Here is a 12,861-nt window from a genome sequence, read left to right as displayed (position 1 = left end):
GTAAGTGAGGGGACATCATGCCTGTATGTGGGATTGTCTGATCTGACATCTCACTTTGCTCAGGACCTAGACTGGGTTTCCTGTTGCCTGTGCAGCCCCTTAATCTGACACTCTGAAGATCTGGGTCACCAGGGATTAGAAGATGGACCCCAGGGTGTGCTTCTGTGCTTTCTTAAATATCTAGAATCATGCTTTCTCATTGATTTGGTTTTGGAAGATATTCTGAGTTATTTTCTTTCCTCTCATTATGCATTTATAAGATTTTTAAGCACTTCAAGATTTTGTTTTTCTTATTAACCAGATGGGTCTTTAGAGATTTCTAATAGGACATGTTACTGGAAATAAATGATTTGTAAGCAAGGGTAAGACATAATGTTCATTTTAGGAAAATCACCAAAGTAGAATTGGAAACGGTGGTATAAAACGTGGGAGTGTTATGGTAAATGAGACCATTTCTTAAGAGACTTTTACAGAAAACAATCAAGAAATAATGAGACACTAAACTAAAGCAATAATGCAGACAGCACAATGGAAGAGTTAGATACTAGAAATATAGTGGGGGTGGAATAGACAGACATTTTCAACCTTCGGATTATAAGATAGTATCAGCTATCTTGAATGACTATAATTTTTCAGCTTTCTGTTTTGTACACTGCAGTTATTGACAATGGTTTTCATTAGGTTAAACAGACCGTTCTGGGGAAGTCCAGGAAAATAATTTCCCCTTGAGTACCATATAAATATTAAACATCTATAGACTGGTTAGAATTAGAACAGACACTCATGTGTTCTACTACTCTTGTATTACTACTTTTGTTGAGGTGGGGTCGGGGGTGGGGGGTAGAGAGAGATGCTAGAGAAGAGATGTTCATTCACATTTCCACGTGCTAGCCCAAGAAAGATGCATTACTATCCCCAAAGATTAGAGGAAGAATGAAAGACAGAGCTAAGTGTGGGGTAGAAGACTGCAAACTATGAAATATTTACTTACAGGAATGCTTACCAAAAGACTGTTTGTAGTTTGGTGTCTCTGTTTACTTTTTTGTCTATCTATTTCTTCATGCTAAACACCCCATTCAGCCCACGAATTAACGAATGATAAAGGGATCTTCCAAATCAATAACAATAGTATATTCAATATTTTCCTATGATGATGAAGTAATCATTAGTGGAAGGAACAACTAACTCTTAGCTGAATAAATGCAAGAGGTAAATTAGAGAAGAAAAATTCTAGCTTGATTCCTAGTTTAATGTCACTGTAATTAGCTCAGGTTTTTTTTTCCTCTCCGTGAAATATTTATAATCAAGAAACAATTTCCAGTCCACTTTTTTCTCTGCTAAGATCAATTGGATAATTTAAAACTCAGTTTGCTATTGCTTCAGGAAGTAAAAATTTCAGACGCTCTGTGTGCTGATTAATATCTAAGAAATCTATAAAGTTTAACTAGGAAAAAAATGAACAATAAAGTTTTATTCACCCTGCTAAATTTTAGTGGCTAATGCACTGCTTTATTTTCTGTAGCTTTATTTCTTTGCAATCCTAAAAGGCCTTGAAAATTCTCATCAGAGAAACATGTTTTTTGCATATGTTGAGTGGTGGAGAGTAAAACAAAACCTTTAGATTTGTTGCTTTTATTTCCTTTTTTTAATGCTTAGGATTAATTTAAGCAGTTGTTTTCAATATTCAGTTTTAATATTTTATTATATCCACTGTAACATTTTTATTTACTTTTTTCTGTGTTTAGGTGTCATCTCCAGGACTAGAGTAGATCTTGGTGGACAGAATCTGTAAGATTGTGTGTGTGTGTGTGTGTGTGTGTGTATGTATACCCTCAATTCCTGGCACAGAGTTCTTGAAACTCCTGTAATCTCCTAAGTAATAAGAGAACGAGGAGCATCTTTTGCTCTAATATTTGGTCTTTGACCCAGGTTCCTGACACAGGGCTCCTGAAACCCTCGTAATTTTCTGGGTGAAAGGAGTATCTTTTGTCCTTATGAGGTGACTCTTGGTGGGGGGGGGGGGGCCTGGTTGGCTCCTGGATGAAGGCTGGTCACCAGAAAGACTAAGCCATGATTAGAAGCTTTTCAGCTCTACCCCTCGTTCTCTTGAGAAGGGAATAGGGCTGAAAATAGATTTCATGTTTGATCAGGCTTATGTGATGAAGCCACCATAAAAATCCCAACAGTTGGGCTTCCCTGGTGGTGCAGTGGTTGAGAGTCCTCCTGCCGATGCAGGGGACACGGGTTCATGCCCCGGTCCGGGAAGATCCCACATGCGGCGGAGCGGCTGGGTCCGTGAGCCGTGGCCGCTGAGCCTGCGCGTCCGGAGCCTGTGCTCCCCAACGGGAGAGGCCATAACAGTGAGAGGCCCGCGTACCGCAAAAAAAAAAAAAAAAAAAAAAAAAATCCCAACAGTTTGGTGTTTGGAGAGCTTCCAGGTTGGTGAACACATCCACATTCCAGGAGTGTAACACACCCCAACCCCATGGGGACAGAGGCTCCTGTGCTTTGGATACTCCCAGGAAAAAATATAGGGTCTAAAACTATCTTGTATCTTGCATCATCACGATACATCTAATAAAAGAGAATGAGACCTTCCATGTCTCTCTACATATATTATGCATAGTACATCCATTAGCCTTAGAAAGATTTCTCTTCATAACAATATATTTTCATTATCTATATTAAAATTCATACTTTTTAACTAATTGACAGAATTGACTAAGGTCTCAGAATCCCTAGTAATTCACTTAGCACTGCTTATTTTAATTAATAATCTTTGTTGCAGTTCAATTTAAGTCAAATAATGTTTCCTGGATGTCTATTACAACCAACATATTAATAAACCATAGTTTTAACATGCATTATGCCCCAAAACTCTCACAGTCACTGAGAAATTAGTTTCTCAGTGGAATTAGTGGCTCATAATTCCTAGGTGTCTTTCTGGACCTCTTCTATTATTTCTCTGTTTTAGGTCAGTCTCAAAACATTTGAACAAATGTATTCTGTGGAATTTTCTTTTTAAATTATAGAACCACACAGGCACATAGCTGTCAATCAACTAGCTGTAAATGTTTACAGTAGTCATATTTCAAATTGATGCAGCTTTAAATATAGCGTAATACCTTCTTAAGTGATCCTGGCTAAGTACCTCACACTTTCAAAAGATGGACCATATCAGGCTTTTTTAAGAAAATGATGGCAACAGTTAAAACGAGGTGACCTCGGGACTTCCCTGGTGGCGTAGTGGTTAAGAAACCGCCTGCTAATGCAGGGGACGTGGGTTCGAGCCCTGGTCTGGGAAAATCCCATATGCCATGGAGCAACTAAGCCCGTGCACCACAACTACTGAGCCTGCGCTCTAGAGCCCGAGAGCCACAACTACTTAAGCCCACACACCTAGAGCCCATGCTCCGCAACAAGAGAAGCCACCGCAATGAGAAGCCCGTGCACCGCAACAAAGAGTAGCTCCCGCTCGCCGCAACTAGAGAAAGCCCACGCACAGCAATGAAGACTCAACGCAGACAAAAAAAACAAAAACAAAAAAACCGAGGTGACCTCATCAAGGAGAAATTGCACAGTAGAAAATTTTACTCACCCTAGCAACTTAGAAACACATTATAAAGGAAGTTATGAGATACAGCATTCTAAGTTTCATATATTTAGTACTCAGTGATGGCAAGACCATTGTGTGTCCACTCATTCACTGTTTGTGACATTATCAATTCACATAAATTAAAAAATAGAATGATAAAACATATCAAGAACTGTGATCATTTCTATACGTTTAGATTGAGCATTTCTGTTCTTATGCATTAATTTTAATGAGATAATTCAATATAAAGAAAAAATCTGTCTGAAATGATTGACTGTAGTGAAATTAGGAAAAAACTAAGTTTATAATAAAGATTACTAAGAAATTCATTATGTACAATGATTCCAGCCAACAATAATGATAATAAAGTATACGAGAACATGAACATCTTAATGATTTGTAATGCAACCATGAAAGAGACCTAGAGCTAGGAACAAGTGTGTGTCCACTGTTTTAGTAAAGGACTGAACCCTGTGGTCTATGTTACCAAGAAGTTTTATTCACTGAGACTTCCAGCCACATTTAGGGTGGGGTGTTTGCCATTCTTCCATGTTGATTCCCTCCTTCCTGCCATGTACCACACTATACCATATTTTAGTGAACACTCTTTCCTTGTTGTCATGTATGCTGCCTTTAAAAATAATAAACACACCAAGCATGCATTTGCACAGGTATGTGATGCTTAGCTTGAAGTTTGATCACTTCTTCCCCGTCTGTCTGCCCATGAGAAAAATGTCCCCTAGCACAGAGACAGGCAAGCCCTGGATGCTGGTATTACTCTGATAGCCCGTCGAGCAGTGTATGAACCCTGACTGCTGACACTAGGCTTCCAAAGAGACTCTCTGTATGTGCTGCTGCTTGGTTAGTTCAGAACATTGCTATGCCCACAGTGCGTGATTATCTCAGCAGTGGAGTGGATGGCTTGCCTGCTTGCCTGAATCCACACAGCCAGCAGAAAGGGCAGGGCAAGCCTGATCAGCTGGGTATGAGGACGGAACTGTGATTACTTAAGAATCACTAAGCACATGAAGAAGCAAGTTGTTTTAAAGCTTCTGTTTTCCCCTCCTCTTCAAAATCACTGGAGCTGATCTCAACTAGCAGAGGATGGCAGGGTTCTGTGTTGATTTAAGGTGTTACCCCCAGGAGTGTAGTATTGTCATCAGAGATTTCCCTCAATCACTGAAAGGAGAGGTATCGAACCAAGGATGAATTCTCAGCACTCAACAAGTCAATCAGGAAACCCCATGGGGAAAAGGACTTTTTCTTTCAAAGTAGATAATGACCTGCATTTCTCACTGTGAAAGAAAAGGAATGAACAGATTAAAAGGCAAAGGTTTCCAAAGAATGACATAATCTTCACTACGGAAAAGAGAAGGGCGGGAGGGGGAGGAATTATAACACGTAGCTAGCTACATCCTGTAGTGTTTCAGTAGGAAACACAGCTCAAAGCTTGCCAGCATTCTTCCTAACAGAGCTGGGCTTATTTTCTCGACCTCATTTCAGTCTTTGACCCATTCTTGTATGAGTCAAAGTATCTAGTAGGATGAAAGGATCATTTAAGAAGTCTCTTGCTTTCTAGAAAGAAAGTTGCACAAGCAGAGGAATGATTCTGCCCTGTTCACCTCTCTGCACCCAGTGCCTGAAAAGGGTCTGGTGCATAATGGCCTCTTAATAAATATTTGTTGAATTAATGAATGAATGTGTTATTAGCTGCATCTACTTGCAATTCTGTTTCAACCATTTCTGCCTTAATAATGCATCAGTCAAGTCTTGAAGCAGGTCGTGAAAAACAAATGGAAGCCCTAGTCCATTCTTCAGCCACTTAGGGTAGAGATTTGAGGTAGCCACCTCAAATGAGGTGAGGGACTGAGATAAAAAGGGCAAAAGGGAAATTGGTAACGGGAGAAAGGAGAGAAATATAAGGAAAAGGCAAAGAGACCACATTTTCTTATTAGTCAGACTGTGGAAGTAAACCCTTAATAGATGAGCCAGAGTATAACCCACTGTATGCTCTCCCCACCCTTAAACATGTTCACTGGGCACTCTAACGGCAAGAGAGAGAGATCGGTGAACACACTGTCTGAGGTTACCCTTTACTTTAGCCCTGTATGCACCATCACAGGTGACATTCTGACACTCTCACCTGGATGCAGACAACCTAAACCATGTTACTCTTTGTGGTTTTGGTTTATTAGATTCCAATGAAACAATTTCTGCTTTAGCAGGGCTTGAACCAAAGCTTGAACATTCCAGCAATGTTCGTGAAATGATGTGGACACGGCTTTCTATTATTGAAGACATCACAAGATACACAATTTTCTCTCTTTGCAGGCCTTTTCTAAGAGAGGATTATTCCCTTTTATCTGATTCTTTGCCCCATCCTTGTGCCAGATTTAAATATGGCATCCACATTTTGTATCCCTGCCAAGAATCCCTAAGACCAGTGGCAACATTTTTAATAAATCAAAGGGATCAAATCAAATAAATAAATGATTTGGGTGGCAAAGGGCAGAAAATCTCCAGACGAAACTCAGACAGGGTCTTGGCTTAGCTCAAATGGGAAACTGCATAATCAGCAGATTTCTGGAGGTTTCCAGGTTATGAGACAAGGTTTTTTACATTTCACTAATTATGGCTGGAGTGAGAGAAACATAAAACAGAATAAAGAAAAAGCAAAAAAAAAAAAAATAGGGATTGGAAAGTTGGCCACAGCTATCGCTCTCTCAAGCCTCATTTCTCAAGACAAAATGCCAGAAAAAGTGCTCTTTGTGGTGAGTTTGTAAGACTAGGCAATTTACGAAGATCTGTCTCTGGTTATTTTTTGCTTTTTAACATAGTCATTCCTTCTCCCTCAGGGGGGAAAAAAGTGTTTTTTTTTTCCCCAGGGCGAAGGTGGTTTGATGTCTTTTTATTTCTTCTAAATGCACTGCTGTGTTCTTCAACCATTTCTTAAGGCGTCCTCAATTTTTTCCCCAACACACACACACATACTGTTTAGGGACTACAAATGCCCATTCCAACGTTTCCACTCTGTGAATTTAACTACCCAGTGTGCATTAGCTCGTACAAGTATGAAACAACTGCAGCCACACAGTTCCATTTATTGCTTCTCAAGTATGGCCTGCTTTATAAAAGTTTCACCATCTGTTCTGTTTTAAGCCAAAGCTGAATTAAGAGGATACACTTTCGCTACTGCTTCTGTTACTATTGTGGTATTATTATATTTTAGGAATAGGGAGGAGGTGAGGAGGCAAAATAAATCTACATAAAGTCTCTAAGAGAATAGAAGATGAGAATTTTTTGGCAATTAGTGGCAATTATTTTTTTTTATTATTATTTTTGCGGTACGCGGGCCTCTCACCGCCGCGGCCTCTCCCGCCGCGGGGCACAGGCTCCAGACGCGCAGGCTCAGCGGCCAGGGCTCATGGGCCCAGCCGCTCCGCGGCACGCGGGACCCTCCCTGACCGGGGCGCGAACCGGTGTCCCCTGCATCAGCAGGCAGACTCTCAACCACTGCGCCACCAGGGAAGCCCAGTGGTATTATTTCTGAACTTGATCATGAAGGCTACTTCTTTCCTTTTGTGAAGTCCCATCAAAAAGAAGTTGTAAAGGATTCATGAAAATACCAGTCAGTCGCATATTTGTTAAATATCTTCTGAGTTTCCACATTTAACTACGTTCTGTGGTGCTTAAAAGAGAGGTGTAAAACTTAATTGTTGCCCTCAAGAAACTCACGTTGTAGTGGGGGTGATGAGAAATATGTATATGGAATAAATTTTTTAAAAAGACTGTCCAAATTAGAAGCAAAGACATCCAGACACGTTAACCACAACTCTGGCGATGGAGCAGGAAAAGTAAGGATTCTATACTGTCAACAAATTATTGCTTATGACTGACATTATCAGGTGTATGCATTATACTTTTACTAATATTATTTTAAGCTATGGTTGGTCGTATACATAATATGCAACTGGAGTTCTCTGATTTTTATCAGGATAAGCCAAAGAGAACTGTTTATAGCTTAAAGACACATGGACAGATTATTCCATGGACAGATTATTCCAAGAGATATCTTCTGTGATCCATCTGAACTGTTGGTGTCCATTAGAACCACCTAGCAAGTTTTATAAATTAATAAATGTATATAATGACTAATCAGTAAATTAACTGATTAGAAAATCTCTGGGCTCTATTTAAGCCCCCAGGGTAAGGTCTGGTCATTATTGGGCTTTAAAGTTGACCAGGTGAACTTTATTTTTATTGAACCATAGCTGAAGTGCAATGCTATGTTAGTTTCAGGTGTATAACATAATGATTTGACATTTGCATACATTATGAAAATGATTACCACAGTAAGTCTAGTAACCATCTGTCCCCAAAGTTATCAGATTATTAACCATATTCTTTTTGCCATATGTTAATTAATCCCTGTGACTTATTTATCATATCACTAGAGGTTTGTCTGTCTTAATCCCCTTCACTTATTTCTCCCATTCCCCCCGTCGCACTCCCTTCTGGCCGTTTCAGGTTTGTTTTTGGTATCTATGAGTCTGTTTATTTTGTTTTTTAGATGCTACATATAATTGAGACAATGTGGTATTTAACTTAGCATAGAACCCTCTAGATCTATGTATGTTGTCACAAATAGCAAGATTATTTTATGGCTGAGTAATATTCGTGTGTGTGTGTGTGTGTGTGTGTGTGTGTGTGTGTGTGTATCACTTAGGTTACTTGAATTAGTGTTTTTGTTTTCTTCAGGTAAATACCAGAGATGAAATTGCTGGATCATCCAGCAACTCTATTTAAAAAATTTTTTTAGCTCCCCTCTTTTTTTTTACTGCCATAAGCTTTATGGGGCAATGTCTTTTTTTTTTTTTGGCCACACCGTGTCCCCTGCAGTGGAAGCTCGCAGTCCTAACCAGTGAATTCCCATCTATTTTTTTAAGGAAACTCCAAACTATTTTCCATAGTGGCTGCATCAATTCACATTCCCACCAACACTGCACAACGGTTTCCTTTTCTCCACATCCTCCCAGATATCTTTCAAACTACTGCCACTGTGCTGGGACTTGGAGAATGTGAAATGTTATGAATGCCCTTTGAAAGTGACGTCTTGGCCGCACCTACTGAAGCCCACGCACCTAGAGCCCATGCTCTGCAACAAGAGAAGCCCGCGCACCACAACGACGAGTAGCCCCTACTCGCGGCAACTAGAGAAAGCCCGGGCGCAGCAACAAAGAACCAACACAGCCAAAAATAAATAAATAAATAAAATAAGGGCTTCCCTTGTGGCGCAATGCTTAAGAATCCGCCTGCCAATGTAGGGGACAAGGGTTCAAGCCCTGGTCTGGGAAGAACCCACATGCCGCGGAGCAACTAAGCCCGTGCGCCCAGAGCCCGTGCTCCACGAGAGAAGCCACCGCAATGAGAAACCCGCGCACCGCAACGAGAAGCCCGCGCACCGCAACGAGAAGCCCGCGCACCGCAACGAGAAGCCCGCGCACCGCAATGAGAAGCCCGCGCACCGCAACGAGAAGCCCGCGCACCAAAACGAAGAGTAGCCCCCGCTCGCCGCAGGTAGAGAAAGCCCGTGTGCAGCAACGAAGACCCAACGCAGCCAAAATAGATGAATAAGAAAGAAATAAAGTGAAGTCTCTATTTTCTGTAGCTTTCGGGCTCCCCTAAACATAAGCCTCGCTGGTTTTCAAAGCTTGACTTTCTGGGGCCTTGTCTTCCGGTGCAGGAGCTGACTGGGGATCCCGGCGTGAGGCTCGTCCGTCCGCTGGCTCCTCCGGGAGGGCCTCTGCGGTTGTGGCGTCCCTCCCCGACTCCCTCCCGCTTGTGGGCCCCGACCTGGGGATGTGCGTCTGAGGAGACTGAGTCTCTGCCCCCTCTTACCTGTCTCCTGGTGATTTCTTTATATCTTTAGTGGTGGAAAATCTTTTCTGCTGGTCCTGAGGTTGTTCTCAGAGACAGTAGCTCCGCAAGTAGTTGTAATTTTGGCGTGCTCCTGGGAGGAGGTGAACGCAGCGTCTTCCTCGTCCACCATCTTGACTCCTTCCCCCACCAGGTGATTTTACAGAGCTATCAGGGTTGAGAATCCCGGTGTTAAGCCGCTAGATCCAGGCCTCATTATCTGAACTATTCCTTTCTCTCTTGAACCTGTAAATTGGTTTTTTTCTCTTACAGGTTTGCTAAAACAAAATCAGTAATTCCGGTCACGTGTCAATCACCAGAGATTGTTTTACTTTAACACCTAACAAAATAAAATATTCCTCATCTTCCACTCTCTTTTGTTTTAATGACACTGTGTTCTCCTGGCATTCCTCATACCTGCATGGCAAGCTTCTCACCCATAACCTATAAATACTTGAGGTCTGTAGATCTTATTCCTATTAAGTCCCTTTGCTTTTCTTTGTATCTTGGGTAATGGCACCCACGTATATGGCTTTAGACGCCCCAGGTGTAGCAATAGCTCTTAGATTTCAATTTCTAGCTCAGATAATCTTGAGTTCAAACATATTCGTCCAATTGTCTGTTTATTACCTTTACTTAGATGGCTACAATTGTCCTCAGTTTAAATTATCACAAGTCTGCTTATTAGTAGATTTTAAAACTTAGGTGAAATGGACAAAGCTACTAATATCCTCATAACGTCTTTTTATCTCTGTGGTATTTATAATTCTGCCTCATTTAATAAAAATTCCTAATATTAAAAAAATTTTTCTCTTACCTTGACCATTCCATAAGTTCTACCTGATGAATCCTTTCCAAAACCAACATTTGGCTTTATTGATACTATTATTTCTGTTTATTTTCAATGCAGCAGGCAATCCCATCCACATCCTCTAGAACCTTATTATTGTAATGCCGTTGCCAGTCTGAACTGTGTGATTCCAACCATATTTGGGGGAATCGTTTTTACAATTTGTGCCAAATTAGAACCAACTAAAATGGTCCTGGGCTATTTATTCATTGGTTAGTTTGAGCAAGAGTTTCTCCAACAGCTAATAATCACCAAGAGACCGAAAAGTCATATTAGTTATTGGTATTGCCCTCTTCACATTCGCTGGAATCACATGCACCCTTGAGGGGGTCCAGGGCAAGAATGTATTTTACTCTCTGTTCCTTACTGAATTTTTTCACTAATATTTTTGCATAGACTACCATTTCTCTTGTTATAAAAGTGTTTTGAAAGTCAGGGTACGTGAATCATTCCACATTTTCATAATGACAAAATATCAAATTTGTGTGTGTTTGTGTGTGTTTATTCTCGGGTTTGTAATGCAGTCCTTGCCGACTGCTACAAAGGCCATTGCTAGTCATTTGCACCATGTTAGTAATATGTGTAGGATGAGGACATTTCCTATAAACAGAATTTCAGCTATAGGTGCTGTTTGTTTAAACATAACAAGAAATAAAAATGTAAATAATGTGAATGATTTAGTTCTGTTTGCTCAATAAGCATAAGGCTGGAATGAACATGAGATGGACATTAGAAATCTGATTTGCAGTTAGTCTTAATTCTTACATACTTATTACATGTTCAGAGAAAAATAAAGATATGGGTTTTCATTACAACATGGTCCTTAAACACAGGCAACTTCTACGTTTGGCGCTCAAAGAAAAGGTGATTTCGCCCAGTACTGGATAAAAATCAGCTGTGTAGGACTTAATAATGAGTAACAATACTGTACTTCAGTATAGTAAAATCAGAGTCCAAGGAATAGGGTACCAGTGAGAATTGATGCCTGAGGTAGGTGGAGTGAATGATTTATAGATCCCATCTTCAAAAGTTTGTCCACATCAAGGCCAAATACAGTCCAGAGAACTTTAATGTGATCACAGAAATTATACTAGTTATTTTGACATTTTGAGAAAACAAGAAGTGACGCTAGAAGAATGGAGGAGTCAAGTTTTGCCCTAATTTTAAAAGTAATACTCAAAGGATGTTTTAAATTCTACAGTGATGAGCTTGAAATTAAAATCAGAACGATTGTAAAAAATAGGTGTTTGTGGCTAATTTTTAAAAGAAGGTGTAATCATTAATAAACAGCATTAGGCATTAAACTAAGTCCCTTTCTCAATAGATTGACCAACACATTAGGAGGAAATTATTCTGTACCCTGGTTGCAAGAAGACTTAGTCTCTCGTGATCTTCCAATAGACAAGATACACTGAGTGAAGCTCCACTTAAAGATGATTGGCAAGTTGGTAGGTATTATCCTAACTAGTTGATATGTATTATGCCTTTCAACTGTGGCAATGTTAACATTTTGGACAAGATAATTGTTTGTTTGGGGGAGGCTTTCCTGCCCACTATAAGTTGTTTAGCAGCACCCCTAAGCTCAACCTTGTACACACCTGTAGCATTTCCCACCATCATGTCAATCAACACTGTCCAGACGGTACCTCATCTTCCCCACACCCACGCCCCACCCAGTTAAGAAGCATTGTTTGGAAGGCGGTCTCTTGAGGCATGCCTAATATCTTTCCTAGTGAACATATTTTCCCTAAATGTGTCTAAAATTTGCCAATGATTTCGTGTCAGAAGACCGTATGAGAGATGCAAGGTAACAATTTATCTCAGCTGGCTAGTACTTACTACAATTGAACTGAATACAATCAATACAATACAATGAATTTCTCATGGATAGATATAGAGTCCTGCATTTAAATCAAATAACCAATTTCATAAGTACAAGTTAAAGGAAACTTGTCATGGAAAGAAATCTGATGACGGTAGTTGATCGCAAATTCATTATAATTGAAATAAGTATTACAAGATTTTTCTTTAAAAAATGAAACCTTAAGTGTTAGTATTATAGAGAATAAACTTCAAATCAAGGAAGGAGATAAACCCATTATAATTTGGTCTTAAAAACACTATGGTCATTTTTGTATCATATTTTGAGAAGAACAGAGGTTCAAAAGAAGGGTATTAAGATTATGAGAACTTTAGCATCCATTTAACTTAAGTAATGACCAAGGGAAACCAGAAAGTTAAGATTGAAGAAGAGAAAACCCAGGCAAATATGGAAGGGGGATAACAATATTGGAATGGTTGTCATGTGGAATATGGGGTACATTCTGTTTCGCACAAAGAGAATTAGAAACAATGAGTAGAAGCTATAGGAGCCTAGAAATGAGAAATCACAACTAGGTAAATTTAATCACAAATTTACTTAACCTGAATTACATTGCTTTTTATAGAGAAAACCATATTTATGAAATCAGCATGTTCATGTATGAGTTCGTGGTTTCAC

Source organism: Phocoena phocoena, chromosome 14, assembly GCF_963924675.1.
Source record: "Phocoena phocoena chromosome 14, mPhoPho1.1, whole genome shotgun sequence".
In the NCBI taxonomy this organism is placed as follows: Eukaryota; Metazoa; Chordata; class Mammalia; order Artiodactyla; family Phocoenidae; genus Phocoena; species Phocoena phocoena.
Note: the sequence above shows the minus strand (reverse complement) of the source record.